Source organism: Cydia amplana, chromosome 24 (genome assembly GCF_948474715.1).
Source record: "Cydia amplana chromosome 24, ilCydAmpl1.1, whole genome shotgun sequence".
Taxonomy (NCBI): domain Eukaryota; kingdom Metazoa; phylum Arthropoda; class Insecta; order Lepidoptera; family Tortricidae; genus Cydia; species Cydia amplana.
In genome coordinates this window covers 6,243,927-6,260,567 of record NC_086092.1, presented here as the reverse complement: position 1 = coordinate 6,260,567, position 16,641 = coordinate 6,243,927, and the positions used below count along the sequence as shown (strand labels likewise).

General features: G+C 34.9%; 1 protein-coding gene across 1 annotated transcript in view; it reads right to left on the bottom strand.

Moving 5' to 3' along the window:
* Window positions 1-16,241, bottom strand: part of LOC134659276 (uncharacterized) — a 54,010-nt gene extending 37,769 nt beyond the window's left edge. Inside the window, exon 1 of the mRNA XM_063514929.1 lies at window positions 15,732-16,241. The gene's annotated coding sequence lies outside the window, so the exon portion shown is untranslated. The remainder of the gene's footprint in view (window positions 1-15,731) is intronic.
* Window positions 16,242-16,641: the final 400 nt, after the last annotated feature.

Below are 16,641 nucleotides of genomic sequence, written 5' to 3'. Positions count from 1 at the left end.
AATAAAAATACCACAGATGCTTTGAAAAGGAACCCTTCACGAGTCATTAAGTTCAATGAATTGCACTCGAGTTGGATACCGCATTCAAGTGTCTTAAACAATGTCTAATTATTAGCTGAGATCGGTATCAGACTGTACACTTAAGCAGTCTCGAGTTAGACCACGACAAGTCTGCAACGACTTTGATAGCTCACGCAGTGCAAGAGTTATTTATGCGTCATAATTTCATACAAGTTTGAGTTATCCAGTAATTGACTTAACAATTAAAGTCCTTGACAATACCTATCTTGTAAAATTCCCTGTAGTAAATGATGATGGTTATTACTATTAATGTCATAACACCTAAGTATAGTCCGACAATAAATTATAAAAAATTATTGAGGGCGCCGTTTCCTACGTAACTGTCACATTTTTGACATAAAATGCTTAAACATGGCAACAATTTAGTATGTTTTTTTTTATAGTTGGTCAAACCGTATTTGTCAGTAAATAAAAACAAAAAAAAACTATACTTACTCATCCTTTTCTTTTGAGTGCTAGTACCTACTAGTGTAATGGCTTCGCTACACAATGGGCCAACGCCCAAAGAATGAGATAGCAATATCACTTGCTCCCTCTAACGCATAAATGCGTCCCTTGGAGTAGCCGGCGCTGGCCCATCGTGTAGAGGAGCCATCAGACAAAGAAAGTATGATTCTCTCTATGTTTGAAATGATACAGTCCTTTGACAAACTATAGTTCCATTATATTTAATTTCTACTATATAGGAGTGTCTCATGTCTCACACAAGACCAACAAAAGACTTCAAAACGAAACCTTAACTCAAAGCAATAACAACTACGAATAATTTGTACCCATTATGGGTGCATTACACCAATCAATTGACGATATGACACAAGGGCTAAAGTCTCATGTGTGGTGTGTTTAGGCCTTTATGTAACTGATGCCTTCATTTGGTAAGAGCGTTGCAACATGCTCCCACGCTGGCCAGTAATCATCATAATCGCTTCATCATTGTTTAAGACTGCTATATTTTCTTTTTGGCCTACTTACTCGGTACTAACATTTTGTGTTAAGCTGGGTTAAGCTTAATAGCCTTACAAACGACATTCAGAAAACGAATACAGTTAGTTAGAACGTTAACTGGAAGAAATCCCTTAAAGGGATAAGTTCGTCTTTGTACTGCCTATCCTGTGCCATATATTTAATTTGTGTTCTGTGATTTGTACAATAAAGAATTTATACATACATACAGTATACAGTAAAGAGATTATATTCATTTTCTCACCTTATTGCATTAAAAATGCAATCATTTTATCATTATTGTGTATGAAATATTCCAACACAGTTCTCAGAGTTTCACATGTTCAAGAAAAAACCCTTTTATTCATAAAACTTATGAATAAAGTTTATGAATAATTCCTGATAAGTGATAATATAACTAAATAACTACATACTTATAGCTTTTTGTTCTACCCCTTTTGAATTACACAGCCTGTATTATTCTTCTTTTCTGTAAATACCTCATGTACCTATTTTTATAATTATGTGTGCCTTTATAATTTGATACTTATAAGAAACTATTTTAAGGTTTCAAAGTTGACAGCTACCTGCAGTACCTGCAGAAAGAGTCAAACTAATCAAGATCGAAATTAGTTCAAGCTTGTTCTGAAAATAGTTAACGCCAAAAAAATACTTTCGACTTTACCCCGCCCGCAGTCCGCACCTTTACTAGTGATGGTCCATCGCAAAAAAAAGGTATCGATAAAAAACGTTGAATTGGCCCGATGTCCATTCATTCAGGTAGACGAAAACCGCTTTGTGTAACTTTATAAACGACTATAGACTCTAAAGCAAACAAATAAAGTATATTTTCGTATGTAAAATAAGTTTAAATTCACAAAACAACGTTTAGTCGTGCGTTACCGATACGCCGATTTTCGAATAAAGAAATGGACGCTCGAACGTTACGAAATCGGATGCACTTCGGGATAATGGTGAGAATCTCTACAAATAAACTGCCGATTGTATTTTGATAAAATATTTCAAAATACGGCAATAAAAAATGTTTATGACCACACAATTTTTCAACTATGTAGCATCTACAAACTTTTATAACGTACTATCTTATCCCTTTTTATAATGTTCAGTTACAATTTACAATCATATACAACACAATTACATTGAGCTGTGTATCTATAAAGGGTTCTATAGACCTAGTAGCAAATCACATGTGATTTTCGGTACATAGCCGACTAAGTAAGTTCAACGAATTCTATCGATCAGACCCAAAAGTGTTCAACGAAATAAATCTACCAATCAAATAGCGAAAACTATATTTAAAAATATTGCATTTAATTTGTTCAAGCTTTATAGAGGCCTTAACATATTTTGTATTCAAGTGCAAACATTTTTTTTACATATACCTAATAAAAAAAATTGATATAAATTTAATCGAGAATAAGTATAAACAAACACACACAATAATCGACTTTTAAATCCTTTTACTTACTAAGTCCGTTTGTCTTTTCTAATTGTCTTCATGACTAGCCTACGTACGGTCGGGTCGTGGCATTCAATGGGATAATTAGAGAGAACGGTTAACTTTTTAACTGACCGCCCCCCTGGGTTAACTTTATTGAGTCTTGGTTTATTTTGCTTACTTTTTCTGTGTTATTCAGCCACAAGTCAAAACTTAATGGATAGGTACAATATGTGCAGTCACGCTCCGTGATTGTTACGCCATTTAGGGTTCTAGCTAAATTAGACATTCCATAGCGTAAGTATAAAATAACCAATTTGGCTAGGACCCTAAATGGCGTACCAATCTCGTGTGGTGGCTGTACCTACATGTATAACCTGGACTGTTGGGAAGAGTGGGTCACAGTGGGTCAAGGGTAACAGTGGATAATTTGCAACAACTTTACCACACAGGCAAAGCCTCAAAGGTCGCAAATATGCGACACTAGGTAGTAGTTACATATTTGCGGCGTTTGGAGTCGAACGAAACCTTGAGGCCGTGGGGACCTAGCGCCCGTAGCCTCTGTGAAGACAAAGCGCCTTATAGAGGCTTCTGGTAAACAGAGGGCTGGCCAATATTTTGCCCAGCGGATCAGCATTGCCGTCCAGCGGGGCAACACGGCCAGCCTTCTGGGCCTACCGAGCGACTACGACTTAGGCAATTTTTTTTATTTATAAGTATTTAATTTAAGTGTTATTTATTATGTTTTACAAAAATAACGGCAAACAAGACACGTTAATGAGCAAAGACAAATGAAAAAGCAAAGAAACTACAGATACTCTCAGGCAGTCGGGTAAATAGTCATAAAACTCAGGTAACGGATCTCCAAAAGCAATCGTGACGTCGCCACGCGTGATTAAAGAAATTTCGATCGGTTAACCAAAGGGATACCGGGGAAGTAACTGTTTGATGTTCAGATTGATGGTGCCGGTCTGAGCTTTGTACGTGTTTAAATTCAATTGCCGAAATACAACGATTGAGCTCTTGGGCTATGCTTCTCAATTAAAGTCTTGGTTTTCAATTTATAGCCGTAAAAGCCGTTTCCTGGCAAAAGTTTACTTTTGAATATTAATTCGTATAATCTAGGCATCTGATCAAATTGTTCAAAATTTAATTCTAAATTCAAGTTAGAGTCTGTGCGGAAAGAGAAGAGTCGTGGAATGTATGGGGCCTAATACATTCCACGACTCTTCTCTTTCCGCACAGACTCTATAAGGTTTTGGCACTTACGACATTTAGCACAGATATTTTGAAACGAATAATGGTTTGCGTGATCATGTAACCTGCCCGTCGAAAGGAGCGTTTATCTTGTCACATATTGTAAGGATTTACCTGCGGTAGACAGGACACAAAAGATCTGGTTTAGAAAGTGCAGTTTTGCAAGCTTAAAGGTTGCACGGTGCAGTAGTGTGAAATATTTGAGATGCCGGGATTACCGTGTTCATGGCTAGTAGGATAAACTAGAATTAAATTGTTTTGTAGCATTAGAAGCGAAAACAGCAAGCGGTTTGAATGTTCTTATATACAAGTAATAAAGATAAGTTACACATATGATGCGTTTAGATATATTGAACTTTGTCAATTGGATGGTGTTTAGCAAAAATGTGTCAACCCACATTCATTTTGCAATAAAATGTCAACTTTAAGCGTAATTTTTTTGAGTTGACATCTTATTGCGTAATTAATGTGGGTTGATACATTATTGCTAAACACCATCCAATTATTATTATAACATATCATCAAAAACTTATACTTTGTCAAACAGACAAAAACAAGTCTGTTTCACGAATCAAAGAGTTATATGTAATAAAAACCAATCATAAAGTTAATATACTTTTATAGCGTTATGGATAATACGATTACCGTCTCATAGCATGAAATGTACACATTACATTTTATTACTTACCGAAGATAGTTTTAGCGTTTTATGAGATAAATATATGAATATACGTATATAGGTACTGGCGCCATAACATAAAGCATTTATAGTACCTATGTATTTGTATTCAGAAATTGACATCGCTTCTGGAGGGTACGGTTGTCAGGTTAAAGTGAAACGTACATTTTGATGAAAAAGCGATATCTAAATTATCTTTTGTCTTATTGTTATTATTCGCAGGAGTGTATATATCGACGTTGGAAATTTCAAATGTCGTAAAGTGAAATGAACTTGCGAATGATAACATTGATAACAAAATGATATCATATAAATATCGTTTAGACATCAAAACTTACGCTCGAATTGACCTCAGGGTCAGTAAGACGCTTGTGAAACCGTTTTTCTGTGACTGCTAATAAAATGACATAATACAGTTCTGTTTGTTACAGTTATATTTAGAACTTGATCGTACCTTTCCGTGCCTCGTGCAATTTTCTTGCATAACTTAAACTAAATTCGGTAAGTAGTGAAAGTTTTATATGTACATCCAAGAATCGTGAGTAATTGTGGCTCATTTTTCACCGCACAATGGTATTTCGCATCATTTTGTGTCGGGGGTCAGAGAAAGTTTAGCAAAAACAGGTTTGTGAAAAACATCGATAAAATGGTATCACGACACTATTGAATAGGTTTCGTGTTATAGAAAAAAACATTTTTTGCTTACATGCATCAATAGGTATGTAGTCGATGCGAAGAAACATTATAATTATGTCTATAAGTATATAAATGCACATGTATAAACATAAGAACATAGCTATAATACGTTCCTACTCTGTAAGTATTATAAATGGGGCATTATCTATGAAAAGGGACCTTATTGTCGATGGCGCTTACGCCGCACAGCGTCGCGCGGCATTGTATTTATATCGGCGCATCGTTAATAATGGCGTAACCGTCAACGACAACAAGGTCTCTTTTCATAGATAACGTCACAAATACTTACTATTGTTCTTTAAAACAGAGCACCTATAACTACGTTTGTTTGGAAAGTAAGAGATTTGACCTGGCTGGGGCCAATACAAGGTTATTAATTGTAATACAAATTAAAACTAATAGCAATATAGGTAATTATACTCTTATTACAAGTGACATGTTTCAAAATATGCTGGACAGTGTCATGCTCATGCGTCAACCAAGTCTTTACATACTTATGAGCATACGGCATACCCCGCAACGGAGCTAGCAAAATCGTAGCATATGACAGTTTTGTGTCAGGGTTGGCGATTATGATGAACCATTTTGCTTTAACTTTATTGTATGTAAGATTAATAAAATTGATCGTTGTTGACCCTTTTCCGATATAACCCGGTTTAATTTAGTGTCAAGTAATATAAATTAACAGGTCAATGTTTATATTAGATGCGTTTCAATGTATCTGTTATTTTGTTTATAAAATCACGTTTTTTTCGCATTTCTTTCAAATATTAACATGGAATTTTCATTGCTTGAAAATATTGGTGTATTTGAAAACAAAGAATAGTTATTTTCGATACACGACCGAAGGGAGTGTTTTAAATCGACACGAGTTGCGAATTACCTATTCGCACGTGTATCGAACAACGTTTTACAGTACATATGGCACAAGTTTCGACATCCGCACGAAAAGTGCTATTTTACGCACTAGTGCGAAAAAGTAGCCCCATATGTAGTGTAAAATATTTTTCGTACTTTAGTTTATGCGTAGTAGTGATAACCCTGACGTACAACTGCTACAGATTTGCTAGCTCGGTTGCGAGGTACCTATGCTTATGAGTACACATCGGTAACTCGTGGCATTTAGGTAGCACTTAAAAGATTAGTTTAATTATTTCCTTTTTTTAGTGGTTTCTTTTTCTCGACTCGTATAGGAAGAACTTGTCACATCACTAGTCTGTTAGAAACTGTCAAGTGCTACCTAAGTGCCACGAGTTACCGATGTGTGCTCATCACTAATCTTTTAACTTTTAAGTGCTACCTAAATGCCACGAGTTACCGATGTGTACTTATGACCATGACCATCGGTACAAGCCAGCGTCACTTTTTAGTGGGCGTCGAGAGAGGACAATCATATTGGCAATTTGATCTGAAATAAAGTTGGCGTCAGTCTCGTCAGTCAGTTGGCGTACACGTACAAAGTTTAATCAACATTTTAGATTATATATAACTAGCGAACCGCCCCGGCTTCGCACGGGTTAACAAATTATACATAAACCTTCCTCTTGAATCACTCTATCTATTAAAAAACAAGCGACCAAGTGCGAGTCGGACTCGCCCATGAAGGGTTCCGTATTCAGGGGATTTATGACGTATTAAAAAAAAACTACTTACTAGATCTCGTTCAAACCAATTTTCGGTGGAAGTTTGCATGGTAATGTACATCATATATTTTTTTTAGTTTTATCATTCTCTTATTTTAGAAGTTACAGGGGGGGGGGCACACATTTTACCACTTTGGAAGTGTCTCTCGCGCAAACTATTCAGTTTAGAAAAAAATGATATTAGAGACCTCAATATCGTTTTTGAAGACCTATCCATAGATAGGTACTCCACACGTATGGGTTTGATGAAAAAAAATATAAATAGTTTCAGTTCACAGTATGGGGAACCCCCAAAATTTATTGTTTTTTTTTTCTATTTTTGTGTGAAAATCTTAATGCGGTTCACAGAATACATCTATAGTAACAGCACCAGTCATGGGACATTTAAGAGGAAATTTTGAGTATTTGTGATATTTCCCTGATACCGGCAAAAGTTCTACCGCTTAGCGTGTTAAAAGATGAAAATCCTATCCATCTTTTATGTTTCAGGCGTGTTATATCAAAGATACTGCAATTAGTTTCCACATAATTTACAAATTAAAACTATGCCTTTTTTCTCCAGTCATGGACACCAAAGCTCCAGTAATGGTACCCCGGTAATGGACGTGGATCCAGTAATGGGCCCCCTATAATGGACATACCCTATCAGTATAAGATATTGGAACAGGGAATAAATTTTTGGCAAAAAACTAGTTATTAGTCATATTTGGTATAAGCTTTTATGTAAGAATGTATTTTTCTTTTCACAGACAACTAATACTCATCAAGACAATTCTAACAAACCCAAACACAATAAGGTTGCGTTTATTACAGAGTTCCCATGGCCACCTCCTGTCTCCATCATGAGATCAGGTCCATGTTATCATAATATTGCATTATCATCCGATTTGCTTACGTATCCAAAATTTCAACTCAATCGGAAATCCGAAAGTGGCTCAAATTCAACTTCCAAGATTTGAACCACACTAACTAACAGGCATGTTAAATAAAATTTTGTAAAAACGATATTAATTTTTTCTACTCCCGTACTTTTATTTGTCATTTAAAGGGTCAAGACAAGTCTTTAGTCTATTCCCCAAAAAAGTATTTGTGCATACACGCAGTATCTTTTTGGCACTTTTACGATATTTCGTGTAATCACCACTTAAAAAATATTGTAAGAATAAGAATAAGAATAAGAATAAGAATAATATTTATTAAAAGAAAAACCTTATTAATAATACATAATGTCCAGTGGCCCCCACACTAGGCTATGCCTGTCACGTGGTGGCCGGAATCGAAATTCGTAAAGTGAAGGTAAAGAACCAAGGACTAATCTAATAGAAGGTAATGAAAGTAATAGTTACAGAAATTAAGCAATTCAAAGAATAAGGAAAAAAAAAGGAAAGAAAAAATTGTGTCTGTGTGCGCGTGTGTGTGTGTGTGTGTGTGTGTGTGTGTGTGTGTGTGTGTGTGTGCGTGTAAGGCTACAAAGATAGTTAGCATGTAAGTTAGGTGATGACCTTCAACAGCATCTCAGTTTGATTGTAGTTAAGACTTTTTAACCAGTGCTTAATTACGAATTTTGCTTCAAGAGGGGACTTTTCAGATATGTTGCAGGACTTTGCCACTGTATTGTAAATAAACGGATGCAGGAAGTTAGGAAGACGCCTCGCGAAAGCGGTTTTTATGATGGGAGTAGGAATTTTAAAGATTCGATTACGGATTAGGGTAAGATATTCTGCCGAATTTATAGTTTTTTGATGCATGTGAGTTGCAACTCGTAAGATCAATAATTGCCTCACACTAAGAACATCCGCGTCTTTATAAAGGGTAATCGTCGGAAACCATCGAGGCTTTCCAAGCATGACCTTGAGCACAAACCTTTGGGCCCTTTCGAGAAGCAGTAGTGCAGAGCTAGTGGAACCACCCCACACGCCAATGCAGTATGATAGGACGGATTCGCATATTGAAGTGTATACAAGCTTAAGCAACTCCCTCGTAGCAGAATTTCGTAGTAGTTTCATAATGAATACTACCTTTCTGACTCTAGCAGACAGCACTTCGATGTGCTTTTTGAAATTAAGATTTTCATCAAGCGTAATACCCAGGTACTTTATGGTGGTACAATTACTAATCACATCGAAAACTCTACATGAGTGAATAGCTGGGTCGTCCTCCGCACTGCCACAAGAAAGCTTGAGATCTGGCCGTGAGCTGGGGGCAGAAGAGGCCGTTTTATGAAAGCATAAGTATTTTGTTTTTGAAATATTAAGTGAGAGCAGGTTGTCAGCGAGCCACTTTGTAATCACAGTCAAACCTGACTCCGCTACTGCAAAGCAACGTGCCCATGAGACATCGTGAAACAGCAGAGCAGTGTCGTCTGCATAGCAGATAATTTCTGCCTGACTGATGGGAAGAGAGATTAAGTCATTGAGGTAGATCAGAAATAGGGTGGGACCGAGGATGCTTCCCTGCGGTATGGAATACATTGTTGCCAACCTAATTTTAATTGTCATTTCTGCCAGATGAGTGAACCATAGACATGTTTTGGTCACATCATCATCATCATCATCAGTTTTCATCTTTATAGGGCTGTATCTCCTAAACCGTGCGTCGTAGCGCAAAAATAATCAAATTTTCGTTCCCCTTTGAATCCCGTAAGTAATATTTAAAAAACACGAAAAACAAAAAAAAAATTATAAAAAAGAAAGAAAAATGTTTATGGGTTGTATCTCCTAAACCGTGCGTAGTAGCGCAAAAATATTAAAATGTTCATTCCTCTGTAAGAAGCCCCTAATTAATATAAAAAAACACAAAAGAGAAATAATAAAAAAAAACAAAAAAAAAATTATAATGCTGTATCTCCTAAACCGTGCGTCGTAGCGCAAAAATAATAAAATGTTCATTCCTCTGTAAGAAACTCCTAATTAATATTAAAAAAAAACACAAAAGAGAAATAAATAAAAAACAAAAAATAAACTTTATAATGCTGTATCTCCTAAACCGTGCGTCGTAGCGCAAAAATAATAAAATGTTCATTCCTCTGTAAGAAACCCCTAATTAATATTATAAAAAAAATAAAAAAAACAAAACAAAACTTTATAATACTGTATCTCCTAAACCGTGCGTCGTAGCGCAAAAATAATCAAATTTTCGTTTCCCTTTGAAACCCCAAAGTAATATTTAAAAAAACACGAAAAACAAAACAAAATAAAAAAAAAAGAAAGAAAAATGTTTATGGGTTATATCTCCTAAACCGTGCGTCGTAGCGCAAAAATAATAAAATGTTCATTCCTCTGTAAGAAACCCCTAATTAATATTAAAAAAACAAAAAAAATATATATATATTTATAAGGCTGTATCTCCTAAACCGTGCGTCGTGGCGCAAAAATAATAAAATTTTCGTTCCCCTTAAGAATCCCACGCACTGAACAACCTATCACATTAGGACATTAAACAATCATCATCATCTATTCTTATTATTATTTCATTGCATTTCAAAGTAAGTGCTTGGTCGTAGAAATAGTATTGTATGCAACGTTGTTTAACTGAGTCAAAAAATACTCGTGGCGTCTTTATTAACAATTTTCGGCTTCACGCCACTCGCCTTTTTTGACCCCTCTTAAACAACGGTTGCATAAAATACTATATCCGAAGTCCGAGAAGACTTCCTGACATAGTTCGTAACTACATTATACCTACTTCTGTATTATTTAAACATGAAATTACGCCATGTCAAGCATCATTATGTAAATTGTAAGTTATCCCATCATAGGAGGTATGCAGTTTTAGAGCTCCTATAATGGGATTGGGCAAAATACCATTATTTTTTATACATCTCTAGAGACACAAAATAGTGTGTTGTATACCTTATTTCATGGTAAATGCAATTAACAAAACACATTCTAGTTTACACCAAGTTATAATTAATTACAATTTAATATATGAACTCACCTCTCTTAGCGAAGTTGTTAAGAATTCTTACTAGTTATATTTTTCGGTGACACGACAACTTTTGGGTTGACGCCAATTTCTTAAAAAGTAACCGAAATTAATAAAAATTCAAACTTAAACAGCTCTATGACTCTTATTTATGGTAAAATATTGCCAGTGTTCATAAACTACTTTTAGATACTTATTTTAGAGGATTTGTGGTTTTATGTCCCATTACCGGTTCCACGTCCATTATAGGGTCCATTACATTATACTTACCAAGTTTCAACAGTATAGTACTTATAGTTTCGGAAAAAAGTGGCTGTGACATACGGACGGACAGACAGACGGACAGACGGACGGACAGACAGACAGACATAACGAATCTATAAGGGTTCCGTTTTCGGCCATTTGGCTACGGAACCCTAAAAACCGCATCAAAATCCGTTGCGTAGTTTTAAAGATCTAAGCATACAGACAGACAGACAGACAGCGGGAAGCGACTTTTTGGGCCCGCCTCCTTATTTAATCGGTCAAAATTTTCCTGCTTCGTCAAGTCGAGAAGGTAATTCGCAAATCGACACGAGTTGCGAATTACCTTTTCGCACGTGTATTGTACATTTTACAGTAGGTACCTACATGTGGCTCTTTAATTTTACGACAGGGGCATGTATTGTGCTAATTACCGCACTAGGGTGGTAAAGTAACACCATATGTACTGTAAAGGTAGGAGGCCGTTAAATTGATACCCCGATGAAGTATTTAGGTACATATATGTACTTACATAGCAGTGGCAAACAGTAAACCTGGACGCACCCTATGGTTTCGAATGAGATGGATGTAACATGTGAACTTTATAGGTTTTATTTTAATAACGCATACATCACACTCCAAAGTAAAACATCAGAATAACAACGATTCATAGCCTACCTAATTATTAATACCTATTAAATGATTCTCTTAATTGGCAGTTGTCCTCGAAACAATCAACCATACATTCGCTAAAACAAGTTAATTGTCAGTATCATTAAGAGTATATCAGTGGCAGACGGTTTCCTACGAACTATAAGCGCGTTGTTATCAGTTATCACGAGTATCACAACAGAATTTTTCAAACAGTATGGGTATATATGGTGACAAAACTAAAATATTTTTACTAAAAATACTATTACTCTCCATCCATATCCATAATGTACTTTTAGATAAGTAATACGACTAATTTTCAAAATATAAAATATCTTCACCGGAAAGTTCAAATTAAGAAAAATTGATACTAAATAATAATAATAATTAATATGCTAAAAATTATACTCACACTTTTGTACACATTATAAAATCATCTATGACCACCCCAGCATGTATGTAAGTCAGAAATATAGGCCTTAAACTTACTAAATACCGAATTTCATCAAAATCAGTTCTGTATTTCAGCCATTATTACTCATTTTATTTGTATTATTTTAAAAACCGGCCAAGTGCGAGTGGGACTCGCGCACGGAGGGTTCCGCACCATCAACAAAAAATAGAGCAAAAGAAGCAAAAAAACGGTCACCCATCCAAGTACTGACCCCGCCCGACGTTGCTTAACTTCGGTCAAAAATCACGTTTGTTGTATGGGAGCCCCACTTAAATCTTTATTTTATTCTGTTTTTAGTATTTGGTGTTATAGCGGCAACAGAAATACATCATCTGTGAAAATTTCAACTGTCTAGCTATCACGGTTCGTGAGATACAGCCTGGTGACAGACGGACGGACGGACGGACGGACAGCGGAGTCTTAGTAATAGGGTCCCGTTTTTACCCTTTGGGTACGGAACCCTAAAAACATCACACAACATAGAGATTTAAATCAAAAATTGCAAATCAATTCTTAAACAGATTGAAAATATTAAAAAGAATAAGGCGGAAAATTTAGTCTAAAGTTATATCATCGATATCGATAATAATATGGACTTGCAAGTAGCACAACACCACACTGTCGACGCACTCGGCGCAGAAATGTGATATCAACGGTCATTATGAGGAATTGCTTTTAAAGGAGTCCCGACATTCCTGGAATGTGTATAAATAGCAATTTAGAAACGGGGAATAAACTGCTGATGAAACAAATGCCGGGAAGCAATCCATTTGCCCTGGATTAGAAAAACTTTTCCTACTATTGTTAATGTTACAAGTGAGTCCAACTCCGATTTTAGGGTCAAGTTGAAAAACCCGGACAAGTCGGGAGTCGGACTGGCCCACCGAGGGTTTTTTCCTGGAAAAGTAATCATTTCATTTTTAATTTAGGTATGTGAATGTGAATAATAAAAACCACAGGGAACATCAAAAATAAGAAAATCGGTAATCTCGTAATATTCATGATATACATAATTGATATACACTCTTTAACTCTTAGTTAACAATAACAGTAAATTGTAGATATAATATAAATTTAAATGCCTTTACTTTACTTTAATAGAACAAAGTAGAATTTCCTACAAAGGAGAATCACAAACAAACAACATTCATACCATACACCGAAACATTTGTAAGACGCAGGTAGAAGTTTACTACCTGTATTGTAAAAGAAATGTTGTATTTTTGGGACGCATCATTTATAATATGTACTATCTATTTTTCACGTAATTCAAGCTATTCATGATAGTTTGTTTTTTCTTGATATATTTCAACATGTATTTATTTAATAATATAAATCACATATTTAAAACAGTCAACCAAGTCAACGACAAATACTATTTAAGCTGATGGCCATTGACTTAAAAAAAAAACAACGATTATTACAATCTCCATATTAAATGCAAAACAATCAAGTTATTATGCTTCTTAATTACTCATATATGTATAATTCATACACATTGAATCTCTCTTCTTTGAACCATGAAGGCAGAGACAGGCAATTTTCGATGCATTCTACAAGGCAAAGGAGTTCTTGTTCCCACAATAAGCACGCTTTATTGAATTAATGGTCACATAATTCATTCAAAGCATATGCTATGCACGTGTAAGATTTTACTTTTTTGTCTTTTAATTCAAATACAAATGTTTGTTAAACACGCAGAACTTACAGAAAGTAAAAGATTTGTATGAACGACACATTTTATGAATTGTAAACTTTAAAATCTCCATAATGCATTAAGATACGATCAAATGATCACATGAGAGATTTTTACATAAATTTACTGTAAAGAACAAATACACTAAACTTATTAAAGCACATTTCTAGGTCAATTTATATTTAAAAAAAATTGGGATACAAATGGGCTCTTATTCGATTGCCCTAAATTTTCCAACCTATGAATAAATAAATAATAAATATCTGGGAGACCGAGCTTTGCTCGGAAAACATATAAAAACTCAAAAACCATCGTTTTCCCAGAGATAAGACCTACTAGATCGATTTTTCGCCCCCGAAAACCCCCATATACCAAATTTCATCGAAATCGTTAGAGCCGTTTTCGAGATCACCGAAATATATATAAATAAATAAATAAATAAACAAGAATTGCTCGTTTAAAGGTATTAGATAAGTATCCTGGAATATTCAAAAAGTTTATTTAACCGCTTGCCACTCCCGAGGTGTCACATGCGCGTTCTCGGTCCTGTATTCAATACGTCTGTACTGTGTACTTCAACATACATTTCAAGTCATCCTACTTGTGTCATTCCTTTCAAATGCAATTCAATTTGTCAACAGCCCACATTTGCGAAGCAATGACGGTCATTTGAGCCCCTCGAACAATAAAATTACAAGAATAGGCGTATGTGACATTTAACAATATTGCTCCTTACGCCTTTTCAATACGATGTGTGATAGTGTGGGAGAAATACCGAGCTATTCTCTATATCAATCGTTTGATTTGATTACACTCTACCGCTATTGTATACTCAAATTACACGCCTTTATCGAGTGAAATTATATGATATCTTTGGTATAATTGATTATTTTGACAACTGGCCGTCTGTCTTTATGCGTATAGAAAAAGTAAATAAAATAATGTACTTCTCTTATGCGGTTGTGTGCAAAAGTAATGGAGTTTACTTCAAAATTAAAATACAAACCTTTCATTTAGGTAAAGTAGGTACAGTACAGACACGTTATTTAATAGAATAGAATTCTTTATTGCGAAACCATGGCACATAATTATAGTTGTTACAGTAAAAGGTCGTGAGAACACATGGCACCCTGTTAGGGCATTGCAAATAAATCTTACATCTAGGTACTTTATGAACATTAGGAGGACCTATTTATTTTATTCCTAATTTTAAATTTAATCAGAACATTTTCTTTACTTATTTTTACTAACAATGAAATAGGCGACCAAATAAAATTATTATTTACACAGGGGATTAGTATTTACCTAGTAGTTGCATGTAAATCAGGGTATTTCGGTGGGTATACTCCTAAGTTTTTATTGAAAATGAAAAATGAAAAAAGTTTATTGTATAAATTTAGACATACAGTAAATCACGTCCCTGTGTCCTGATCTAGGAAACCCTGTGTTACAGGACACAGTTTCGTTACTTATACTAGTTTCTTAATCTATATATTGGTAGGTACAAATTGTACAGAGAGTTACACTGTGTGTGTGAGTGTGTGTGTGTGTGTGTGTGTGTGTGTGTGTGTGTGTGTGTGTGTGTGTGTGTGTTAGTGTGTAAAAATGCATACTATAATATTTATGATAAGGGAGTATTATTTCAATGTTATTATTATAAAATGTATATCTATGTAAGTATTGTAAATATTTAATTAATTATTTTAACACTGTATTGTAATGTAATTTTTTTTTAATCATGTGAATATATATTTTCATCTAAAATCGTTATCGATAAAAAAACAACACGTGTAACATCACTATTTTAAACGCCAACGCGATTTTTTTCGACAAAAAAAGGCAACGGTCCCACATCAAACATCCTTAACAAATTACAGATTCAAATCCGCCTTTCGTTTCGAAACTAGTTTGTAGGATCTTACCTTTGTTCTTTCCGGCCTGTTTCTCGTTAAACTAACTTATAAATCTTAAGAAAATAAACTAATAATACGAGCAAACCAGCTTACCATTAAATTATGTCACGAAAATCCTGTTTCGAAACACTATATGACTGAAAAACAGTTTTAAAACTCCATTTTGTAAAAGGAACCACTATAACTCACTTTACTTTTTGAAACATAACCTAAAATTTGCTAAAAATTGTTAGAATTGTTTGTAATTTTTAAACTTAGAACGCTAACTTTTTAAATCAGTGACGCGTACGCGGCCGCGTCTCAACCCGACTGAGACTGCCGAAGATATTTTTACCTGTGTAAAGCAAAAAGTTCGCCTCGTCAATCGGACTTAATTACCACTACAACTTATTTACAGCCTTATCACTTTGGTATAAAGTTGTAATTTCTTTACTCACGGTAATTACTTTGGCGTGACCATAGTTAGGATGCAGGACAAAGTAAATCAAACCGTCTTGTAAGCTATTAAGGTTGAAATTAGAGTGATTGAATCTGAAAGCTCCGGCGTTGTAATCCTCTGGGTATACATATATCGTGGGCAGTTGCTGTGAAGAAAAGCTTCTCAAACTTTGGAAAGTTTCTGTTAAGCTTGTTAGCAACTGTAACTTAGTTGATTCTTTGGGTAAAAGGCGAAGGAATGAGAAAGTAGGTAGGTATTTAATAAACATAATTAGCCAACTGTTTATTGTTAGTACTTAACAAGCTTAATTATACGTAGCAGGCAGTAATTTTATTAATAGCAAAGTGGATATTGCTTAAAAATAAAGGTGCTCAATCTAGAAGCAGAAAAACTATGTAATAATAGTGTCAAATATCTTTGGTTGCTAGCAAGGGCATACATGACACACGATTTCGTCGTCTTATTTTAAGATACGTGTGAGATCCTCACATTGCAGCACATTGGATTAAACAATTACGCAAAATTACTGGAAATAAGGCATTTAGTATTTAATACTTTTATTAA